This window comes from Heterocephalus glaber, unplaced genomic scaffold (assembly GCF_053883595.1).
Source record: "Heterocephalus glaber isolate CG9 unplaced genomic scaffold, H.glaber_assembly_v1.0 deba00001444, whole genome shotgun sequence".
NCBI classification, from domain to species: Eukaryota; Metazoa; Chordata; class Mammalia; order Rodentia; family Bathyergidae; genus Heterocephalus; species Heterocephalus glaber.
In genome coordinates, this window is record NW_028258297.1 from 19,962,217 (window position 1) to 19,973,583 (window position 11,367).

The 11,367-nt window shown below is 32.7% G+C and overlaps 1 protein-coding gene across 3 annotated transcripts in view; it reads right to left on the bottom strand.

Moving 5' to 3' along the window:
- The window catches only part of Pik3c2g (phosphatidylinositol-4-phosphate 3-kinase catalytic subunit type 2 gamma), a 326,458-nt gene extending 317,334 nt beyond the window's left edge, over positions 1-9,124 (bottom strand). For all 3 annotated transcript variants that reach the window (XR_002395360.2, XM_087213485.1, XM_021259132.2), the window contains exon 1: positions 9,009-9,124. The gene's annotated coding sequence lies outside the window, so the exon portion shown is untranslated. The remainder of the gene's footprint in view (positions 1-9,008) is intronic.
- Positions 9,125-11,367: the final 2,243 nt, after the last annotated feature.

The following is an 11,367-nucleotide window of genomic DNA, read 5'->3' on the forward strand; positions in this document are numbered from 1 at the left end:
TGGCCTACTTAATTCCAAATATTAAAATTTGAAAAATTGTATCTTATGGGTTTTTTTTGACAGAATGTTCCTTTCCTGAAATATCCCTTTTCTAAAAATAATTAATTGTAGAATGGTTCAAAGAATAAATATAACTTCCGCATTTTTAAATAATTGAGTAGAGTTTATTGCATTCAGTGATGCATTATAGGAAACATGAATATCATCAGAGTACATATGTAATGTCGCATGTAATTCCTTTCCTTTTAAGATGAATTGCTGGTTTAGTATTCAGATATCCTCCTGACTCTAAAGAATATGGTATGGGTATTCCTCTATGTATTGATAACTGAGTCTATAGAAAAGTTTTATTTTATCCAAGACCAAGTAATGATTAATTTTGAACAATCCAAATATTGTTGCTACCTATTGTAAGAAAAACAGATTGTATATAACAGCAGAACTCTTTAAATATTTAGGTGAGGGATCTCTGCTTTCAACATTAACATATATTTTAAACTATGATGCACCATAAAAGTAACAGTGGATTCACTCATATGCATATGATAGCAAAAGTGGTACTAAATACATTGTATATGATGAGTTTCCAATATGTTTTTATCCATCCTCTAATATCACATGTCTACTGTTGTATTAAAGATGCACTTATTATGGTTTGTATAGCAATTGATAAACAACAATACTCAAAATAGCGCTCAGATTTAAATGATCATGACTAACATTTTCAAGTCTTCTAAAAAACAATTAGTTTTTTCAATTTTGGAGTTTTCAATTTTAAACACAGTAGTTTTCATTTTACTATTGAATAAGTTCTTATCACTGTGATAAATAAATAAATGTGCTATAAGTATTTACAAGCTGAGACATCACAAATATTCTCAATCTGTCTTTGCATAGAAAATAGATAATTCATTAAATTCAAATTTTATCACTTCCCAAATGCCACGTATCTATCACTAGGCAAGGATTTCTAACAACCTTATATAAAAATTCACAAAGTAATAGAATTCTAATTTCTTCCCTGAAGAAATTCTCTAATTTTTTGACTTAATTTTTTAGGTCTTTCATATATTTTTATTTTTATTTTATTTATTTTTATTTATTTATTTATTTATTCATATATTTTTATTAAAGCTGATGTTTTGGTAATCCCATATATTTTTTAATAATCACTGGAAAAATCACAAATTTCTGTAATTATCAAATTTTTCATATTCTGATTTTACATAAATTTTACCTACATTCAATTGTGTGACATAAAATATTATTTAAATACATGTAATATATTTATATTAGAGAATAAGAGTTAGTATTTTATCATATTAAACTGACCTACTTTTCGAACATATCTCATTGTACTTTTGTCTGCTTTGTTTTAGTGGTGCAATATCTAGACTGTTGTGGTGTAGTTTTCTCAGACAGGACACAAGATATAGGGAAATAGGGTCTTAAATGCTGACTAAAAGGACAGAAGGGCGTTTATGTGATTTGAATACCCACACTCTGCTTTCAGAATTTCAGTTAACTTGAAAGCTAATGAATGCCATTTGCTTTGTCTCAGACGGAAGCAAACCTGGGTGTTAAACTATTCTAGAGCGCCACCTTCTGGAAACCGATGTGCTTATCTAAAAGGAAGGAGCTTGTTTCCCTTTTGGGTAGGAGTGGAATTTAATACTGAGAAAAATGCCTCATGAGAACCTCACCCTCTTTGGGTAAGTAGAGTTAAAGAAGACATTGATAAATGTCAAGTTCAGAACAAGTGAAAGATTTTTTGACTGCTATATTAGGAATAAAATTCTATCAATTTCACTATTTTCCTTGGTTAGAACTGAATAAAAAAAATCGTGTAATTTTATGTCTAGTAATAATACATAGAAATATGTAAAATCATTGTTAACATCATTAAGGACAAGCTCAACTCTAGCAGTTCTACTTAATGTATTTTAAACTTATGGATTAACTTTTTTTTTTCCTAAGAAGACAGGCTTTTTCTAATTCTAACTACAATGAGTTAATTAAATTTATAATAAAAATTAAGACTTGAGTACAGGAGATCTCACATTTATGATCTTCAATTAAACATTATTTTCACTGATATTAATGAAAAAATTTTTAAAGGAGCTATTGATATTTTCTTGTTGAAAAATTATTGGGGTTAAAATGAGTATGTGATGGAAAGCTCAAGAAATGAGAGTTCTTCTGAAATTTCAACTTTGCAAAAGGTAAGGTGGTCCTAAAATTTCACTTTTGTAATTAAAAGTCAGTAGAAAAATTTTAAATTTCTATATCCTGTTTAGTTTGTAATTTTGGTTCCTTGAAAACTACCTAGATGTTTGTTAGTCAAATAACGTCATGGAAACATTTGGCTAAATGTCTGTGTTAAGAATCAAAAAATAATTTCCCCAATTGTGGCGCTTTGGCATGTTGAGTACTTTGAAAGGAAGGACATTGGAAGGTCTCAAAAAGAGTCCCGAAGCCAGTCCTCTGCCCTTCTGGTGTCCTTTGCTGAAGCAAGTCCTAGAAACCAGAATTTCTCTTCTCTCAGTAGGTTAGAAACTAGAATCTCCTTATCTCAAAGAAAGTCAGATAGCCTAACACTATTACTCAAAGCTTCTCCCTTTCTGTGTGCCATGGATTGGACCAGTGTCCTCTAAGAGTCCCTGTATTGGAGGTTTTGTCCCCAGGTTGGCTCTCGGGGACATGGTAGAACCTTTGGTGGATGAAGTTTAGTGGGAGGTCATTGGATCACACTGTGTAAGAAAAAAATTCTCTGTGCCATGTTATCTGATAGTAGAGCCGAGAGCTCCTTCCAGAAGAAACCCTGGCCTGGACCTGCTGGATCTGGGTTGGTGCCTGGTGAGGCCCCAAGGAATCCGAAGAGTCAGGCTTTGCTGAGTGCCCCCTTGAGTCTGTTACAGTATCACACTTTCCTTCCAAGCCTGTAACTGAAGAGTGGTCCATTCACCCTGAAATCTCCGCGTAAGAGGAACCTCCCTAAAATCTGAACTTAAAAGGGACAATTCCTTTTTGGCAGTTCATTCTGAAGGCTTCCATGTCACACAAGAAAATTTTATTAAGTAAATGTATTGTTACTGCCTTTCGTTAATTTAGCTTTTGTTGTAGAAGTATCATTTGTGCCCCCTACAAGGGGTAAGGAAAGGAGCCATTCCTTTCTTTTCCCATGTCTGGAAGAGCAAACTGAACCCATGGCAGAGGTTACTAACTGATCTATTTCTCATTAAGCCAGGAAGTGATTTACATAGTACTTTACTTCAAGCCACACTATTCCCAATAGAATATTGGTCATTAGTGTGATAAAGCTGACTGCTTATCTAGGGTCTAAAGAGACCTTGAGAAGGACGAATAAGAAAAATACTTGTAATAGAAGTAGGGGAAAAAGAAGAGCAAGAGCAAGCATACTTTTCTGGGAAAGGGAAAGGTAGTTGTATTGATATAATTTCAGTTGGTCAATAAGGTTTATTATCTCAGTATTTTCAATTACAGTCCACCATTAAATTCTACATGCATTCTTTTGAAAGCAGTTCTTATTTAACAGTAAACACCTTCGAAAGGTTAAAACATAATAACTACTGCAGTCATTATCATCTTTATTTCCTAAAAACATCAATCATTTTAAGAATGTCTGTTATAAGATTGGGGGAGGGGGACTGAAGCAGGCAGAAGTTTCAAGCACACATCATCATCAACAGGGCGAGTGCTGTAGGAAGAGAAAATGGATGACTTCACCTAAGAAGAAATCCAGCAGCATTTGTACCTGTTAGGTGCCAGATATGGCTCCGTGTGCTTAGGGTACAGAGAATGTATGCTGGAGTACCGATAATAAAAGCACCTCAGTGGATCAGAGAGAGGGACACAGGTAGAGGTGACTGGAACTCTTCTATTAATTCATTATTATACCCAATGTAGCACAGAGATAAAAGTTGGCAACTTACAAATGAAAAAAATTATGTTGAGAAATAAATGTAAAAATAATGTATAAAATAAATTACCTAGAGAGATATATGAGTATAGCCAAACAAGTCCCAAAGTGATGTCTCTAAATATAACATAGTATAATATAATATGACATGAACATATACAGAATATGATGATCTTAGGGTCCCCTTGCTCAGTAAGTTTCCCTTGATTAGTAACAGAAACATACAAATCAATCATAGAAGAAAGTTGAGGAAATTTACCAAATATTGCCAATGGTACTAGTAAACTTTATTTTAGTTACAAGATAGTTTTAGGAAAGATGGGGAAGGGGAGACAATTTACAGATTTAGAGGAGTATACACCTAAAAATCCAGGGGTGTAATTGACTTCAGACCCTGCTTGACCTAAGAATTCAGTACCGCTACCAGGAAGGACTTGGTCTTTCTTTCTGCTTTTTTCTATGTCTGCTCCATTCCCAGAGGGTCTTGGCAGATCTCGCCTTCATTTCCTTAGTTTGTAATCCATGTATTTAATTTCTGCCTCCCAGCAAGGTTCACTAATGTGAGTCTCAGTGACAGATACTCACTGTCCCAGCTTCCTTCCCACTCAATGGTGGGGATGCCACAATGGAAATGCCTCCTTAACTATTGTGAGAGAAGAAATTGAGGTTTCTGAAGTATTTTAATTTCATAATCTAATCCTGGGTTTCCTAGTTCTCTACGATTACTAAATATGAGTACATGCTCCCCTCTTCCCTCAAAGAAATCTAATGAAAAGCAGGCTTATGAGATTATTTCCCCTTGGATATCAATAATGAACACTGGATTTAAAAAGCCTTGAACTGTCTTCCAGGAAGGAGGCAAATTTCTAGAATTTATTGAACATTCATTAGGTCATACATAATATATCATCTTCCTTTATCAGGCTTTGTGATATGTTCTGGGGAGTTTTTAGATAAACTTTTTCCAATGTAGAAACAAATGATGCTTCTTTCTCTTATCTATTGCTATTAAATAGTCAAATCATAGTATTCCTGTTTTTATACATCGGCATCTCAGAGTCTGTCAAGCAAATGTTTGATTATAATTTGAGTTTCCATGTAAGTCTGTCTGTCTGTCCATTAGAGAATCCCAGCCTGCCTGGAAGTCTTATTGCTAATGGTAAAAATTCCTATAATGGACTCTGTTCGATACATCAGACTTACAATTAGGAACACTGTGTGTTTTGTCATGGGAGAGGAAATAATTTGGGCTGAAAACAACAGGTTGCTAAGTCTAAATTTGTAGTAAAATTTAACCTTGAACCTTGCTATTTTCAACCTCCTATGCCTTTCTGTGGCTTTTGCCACTAGGAGGATAGCCAGCTACAGTGTGTGGGAGTACGAAAGCCCATTTGAGAACTGGCCCTGGCATTCAATTTTGCAGTCTATGTTTAGATTATGCAAGGGGGGAAATGAAGGTAGATTTCTTATCAGCTCAATGAACAATAGAAAAGGCTCAAATTTTAAATATGCATATGGTATTCATATAATTTATTTTAATAAATTAAAATTTACTTCTCAGATAAAAGCTTAGCTTCTTTTAATTGAGATCTGGGTATCATTTTTCTAGAGAACTCTTTTTAATTTCTTAAAAGTAAATATTGTAGTGAATTATTCCAAAGAATGGATTTTTACATCATCAAAATTTATTTTTTTCCCTATCACTGTGTCTCTCTCAGTTATTTTCTCTTAGAGGTTTTAAGTAATTATTTGTTGCTTCAATTCTCTAGTTTCTTCCTAGATATATGGATAGTAATCACAGGGAGATGCCTATTGACTATTTTAAAGACCACATGTATTCTAAAATTCAAATTTCAATTATTGTTTTTTTAAAAGTTAAAATTAGATACCCACCCCCAGCAAGTAAGGTAAGAAGGGAAGATGGTGGAAGAAAAAAAAGAAAAAACTGTGAAAAGTGACTTCCTCCCAAAAAGGAAGGAAAGAATGAAGACAGGAAGGAAAGCAAACAGATATCATTTAAGATGAGTAAAATATTCAGTGCTTCAACTGATATTTTAAAACAAGAAAAGGATGTAAACAGAAAATAATAATTAAGAATAGAGCAAATATTCAGTTTGATGACAGTAAAAGATACCAAAATATAGTTTGGTTTTACTGTTATCAAATTTTTATAACCATAAAAGTCAATAATAATGAGATTTTGAGGACAATTATGTAGTATTAGGATTTAGCAGTAGTACAATTACTGTAGGAATTCCATGAAATGCCTATATGCTTTAATTCTCTAAATCCAAGTTAGTTAGGCATTTATAATAAGGAAATAAACTAATTAAATGGAAAGATATGAAAGAATGATTTATATTAGTGAAAAATTTAGAACAATTTTACCACCCAGCACAGAGACTTGGTTGAGCAAAGAATGGTGTATCAGATAATTGAAATCTTAGTTTATTGCTAAATTTATAGGTATCAAGACTATGTAGCAACATGAAAAATTGCAAATTAAATAGAAAATCAGACAATGAGTGTAATAATGATAAGTAATAAAATATGTGTGACTGTGATAAAGTTTTAAGGAAACATTGAAAATGGCAGTCATTTATATTTTACTGATAGAAGATAGTAGATATTTTTTCTCTTAAATCATTCTTGAAAATTTGAAGAAAAACACAAAAAAAATTTAATGCTGCAAAAATATTCCAGAGGGCCTGGCAATTTTATGATAAAATATATGTAACGATTATATGATAAAATGTAAGCTCTCACTAGGAAGTAGGTTTCTCTCTCCCCTGTTAATTATGTCACACTGACAACAAAGTGTATAAAATGGAGGTGCGATCTTTGAGGTAAAATGTGAGTTCATTAAAATAAGTGATTATAAAAGATAAACATAAAATCCTATGGTTTTTGACTAGAATTCTCCCAAACATAATTTTGTATATATTAGAATAATACTTGTTTACTTTTTCACTAAGAATTTTTTCATTATTTTTTTAATCACAGTATCTCCTCAAAGACCTTAAAATACATATGTCCACTTAGTCTCTAATACTACTTCTCAGTTCACATGTTTTATATTTGATTTTGTCACAAATTCCATGAAACAGGCTAGGCAAATGAAAGTACATCCTTTTTATAGTTGAAAGATGGTAGCAAGAAAGAAATACCAGATTTGGCTGGGGTTTCAAAGAAAATACTGTAAAGATGAGACTCTAAGATCATTGAATTCAAAAGGAATTTTTGATAATAACCTACAATGTGTGCATGCATGTGTGTGTGCTTTCTGCTATTGTAACAAATACCTGCAATAAATCAACTTGTAAGTGAAAAGGGGTTCATTTTGACACCTGGTTCCAAAGGTTCTAGCTCATGCCTGGCCCCTTGGCTTTGGACTCTGGTTAGGCAGCACACTGTGGCAGGAGTTATAGCAGGGAATTGAATGAGGAAGAAGCCAACATCCCACAATCCCTGCGAGGGCCTGTCCCCAGTGACCTAAGACCTCCCACTAGGCCCGCCTCCTGAAGATTTTGTCACCTACCGATATCATTATAAGGTGATGACCAAACCTTTAGCACATGAGCCTTAGCGGGACATTCCAGAACCAAACTATAGCCATACACGCATGCGCACACACACACACACACACACACATACACACACACACACAGCTGAGTAGACACATACACATACATACCATATGTATATACAGCATACATGTATATATATAAATGTAAATAAACCTTTCAGCATGAGACAGGTTTCTCTCCAGTGATTAGTTATATCACATTGCCCTCAAAATGTGTAAAACTAAGGCACTAACTTTGAGTTAAATGTGAATTAATAGGCAATAAGTGGTTATAAAATATAAAGCATGAAACCCTGTGGTTTTGGAGTGAGACATGCTCTCACACATGAATTACATAAATTATATACTGTACTTTCTTCTAAGACATCATTAATCTGTGTTACATATTTTGTATATAAATACATATTGCCATGCAATGTTTCTGAGTTGTTTACAAATTAATATTTATCATTATGAAGACATTTTTAGAGATTTTCTTCAGCAGACCAAAGTATTTTCCTTGATTTCATTATTCTCCATTTGCTAAGATCATTAGGACAGCTAATATTCTTCTATCATTACTTCATAGTAAACTCATGTAACAGTTTTTCTGTCTCAGTTACTATCACATTTTATACTTTGTTCTATCATTGCCATCTTTCTTTCCTACTGAACATAAGCAGGGATTCAGTCATACTTTGCTCGGTCTTTCTTTTCTCTACTGCAGTACCTAGCTCATAAACATTCCCAGAGCACTGACTAAGTTAGATTTTCTATATGTTTTAGATTTTTTAGAGTTTTTGTTTTTCTTCCTATAACCCTAATCCACAGCACTAAAATGAAAGATTCACTGTGAAACTCAGTGTCCTACGTAGAGTTTCTGAATTTGAAATTCTATTTAAAAGTGGAGGAATCATAGGAAATGGAAGTGTGTGGCAAAGATGAAAGCCAGATTCACATCTAGTACATGAAAATACTGGATAGATGGCTCTGTAATAAGGACTTATTAGTCTCCTGAGGGTTCAGCATTCACTCAGTGATTACTATTCTTCAACTACACCTGCTAATTATGATTAAAATGTCTATAATTTTCTGTATTGTTAATATTTGTATTGTACCCTCTTCTTTCTTTGACTTTAAATTATAGTTTGGATGAGGTGAAAGTCAGATACCAACTATAACCATATAATTTAACTTTTCTGGGTTTATAGTGCCATCCCTTAAGAAAGAGTTTAGAACTAAGATACTTAAAATTAAAGTATTATACTGATTATTCTTGTTTTATCCTATTCCCTCAGTCATTTTCTAGGAAAACAGTCTTTGAATTAGCACACATACACAAGCCAAAGAAAATTTCACTTATGAAATTCTAAATAAGAATTAATAATTTTAAGTTATTCAGTCATTTATATGATTATAAAAACCAAACACAACTGATCTTGACAACTTTACTACAGAGAATATTTTACAACACATGGTACTACAATACATGATATTACTCACCTTATATTTTCTTCTTTAAGCTTAATTCTCTCACCATTAGAAATAAACTCATTCATGAGCTTAGAACCTCATTTCATGTTTAATGATTCACTATAACACTAGGAAAGGAATTTTGTTCACTGTTTGTTTTATCTTATCAGTTGTTGCACAAATAAAATGACATGTTTCAGTGATTTGTTTGAGCACTCTGATTAGTGTTTCACCAATCAAAATCATTTTCTCTAATCTCTTCCATTAACCCTTAATATGACACATTTTATATAACCAAACTGCTAGTAATAATAAGTTAGTTGTTTAAAACTTTCTTTTTCACTAATTCCTAAGACCCAAGAGAGAGATTAAGGCTATAAATGAACTTTTAATAATTTCTTTTTTGTATGTAATAATATCTTCATTATTTTATTTTATTTTTGTAGATCTATTTTTAGTTTTTAAAATTTTTATTAGTACATGTTTGCAGTACCTAATGATTGCATTCACTGTAGGGAATTTGTACATCTTATTTCCCCTTCCTTCCGCTCCCTTTTTATTTTTCCAGCATCAGATTCATTTATTGTTCTTTCAGATCCTCACTCTCTTTAGCTGTCATTGCCTAAGTAGATGTCACATTGGTGATTTAGGAGAGGTAGCTTTGTCATACATTTCTCTATAAGGAGATTTATTGGGTTCATTTTTCTTTGAGGTATGGAATTCAGTCTGTCCTGCAGTCCTCCAGACTTTTGAATTTCACGAATATTTTATACTCGTAAACATAAACACCCTGAAGACACTGCGTATGGGTTTTAACCTATTAAGATTTACTGTGGTAGAAAATTAAATTGAGAAAAATTTAAATATGTATTTATTATTTTATTTTATTTTTTAAATTTTCTTTTATTACTTTATTTTAAAGTAACAATGATCAATATTTGGATGGTGAAATAAACAAAACATTTTAATGAAAAAAAACCCCTATATTTTCCAAAAACAACAAAAATGAGAACATTGGTATTTTTTGCATTTTGTGAAACTTGTTAGCATAATAGATGTATGGATTCAAGTGTCTGCTTCTGAATTCATTGTTACAAAATACAATATTTTTTGAGTCTAGCTTCATTTAGGCATGTAGTTAAAAAGAGACAAATATTTTACCAGCTTTTTCAGTGTATGAGGACATTGTTACTTGATATTACACCAAAACTCATCTAGTGGCAATTTCCTAAAAGTTAGTTATAACCTGACTATATAACCCTATTAGTACATTTTTTAGACAGTATTACATTAAAATTTATTAGTTATTCTTGCAATGGACTTTTGACTCAAGTATGATTTGGGAACATTAAGCATTATTTGAAAAAATTCACATTTATTAAGTTATATAATGTTCCAAATGTTGATACATTCATTATACAATATCAAAAAACAATCACTTTTGTTACTATTGATATAGGAAAAAATGTAACCTCAACCTCCTAGATGTCAGATATGCCGAGTTCATGTTTCCCTGAAGTTGAAGAATGAATTCTAAGGAACAGCAAAGGCTAAGAGTAGGAAAATTTAAGCACAAGGTCCTGAGTTTGATCCTGGGTACTAGAAAGAAAAAAAAAGAGTGGGAAAATTTATATCGGTAAGTAAGGAATAGGAATAGCTCTGGGGAGACAGAAGGGGCCCCAAATGTGTTGTCAAGAAGCCCATTTCTCTGAGAAAGTTTTATACAGCAAAATCACACTCATGTATACAACACTGGTCAAAACTATAATCAACCATGGGCTGGGGATTTAGCTCAGTGGTTCCGCCGCCTGCTTGAAAAGTGCAAGGTCCTGAGTTCGATCGCCAGTACCAAAAAAAAAAATGTTTAAAAAACTATAATCAACCAATGAGATTACAGGCAGAGCCACTTGGCTAACATTAATTCAATAGTAGCAAAGGCATATGGTTGACATCATTAACCTTGGTTGATAATCTATAGTTTTAGTCTAGTCTTTAGTCTTAGTCTTAGTGGTCTTAGTCTTAGTGGGTGGAAGAGGACAACCTAACCCTGATGAGATAATGATTTATTTATACAGGAAATCTGAAAAGGGTGGTATCAATAATCTCAAACTACCATTTATTCCTAAGGAAGTGTGACAATCTGCCCATTGTAATTTAATCTTCTACAAATATGCCTCCAGCCACAGTTTTGACATCTTATCCTCTGAACTGACTCCCTTGAGGGCCTAGCCTTGTCTCACTGCCTAATTTAGCTGTCTATAATACTACTGATCTATAACACTAGTGATGTAACTCTGCAAATACTGAGAACACATGAAGCTCAGAGTATTAGACAAAGAATTCACAAAATTTAAACTTTCACTCCAAATATTGAAGTTTGTTATTAGCA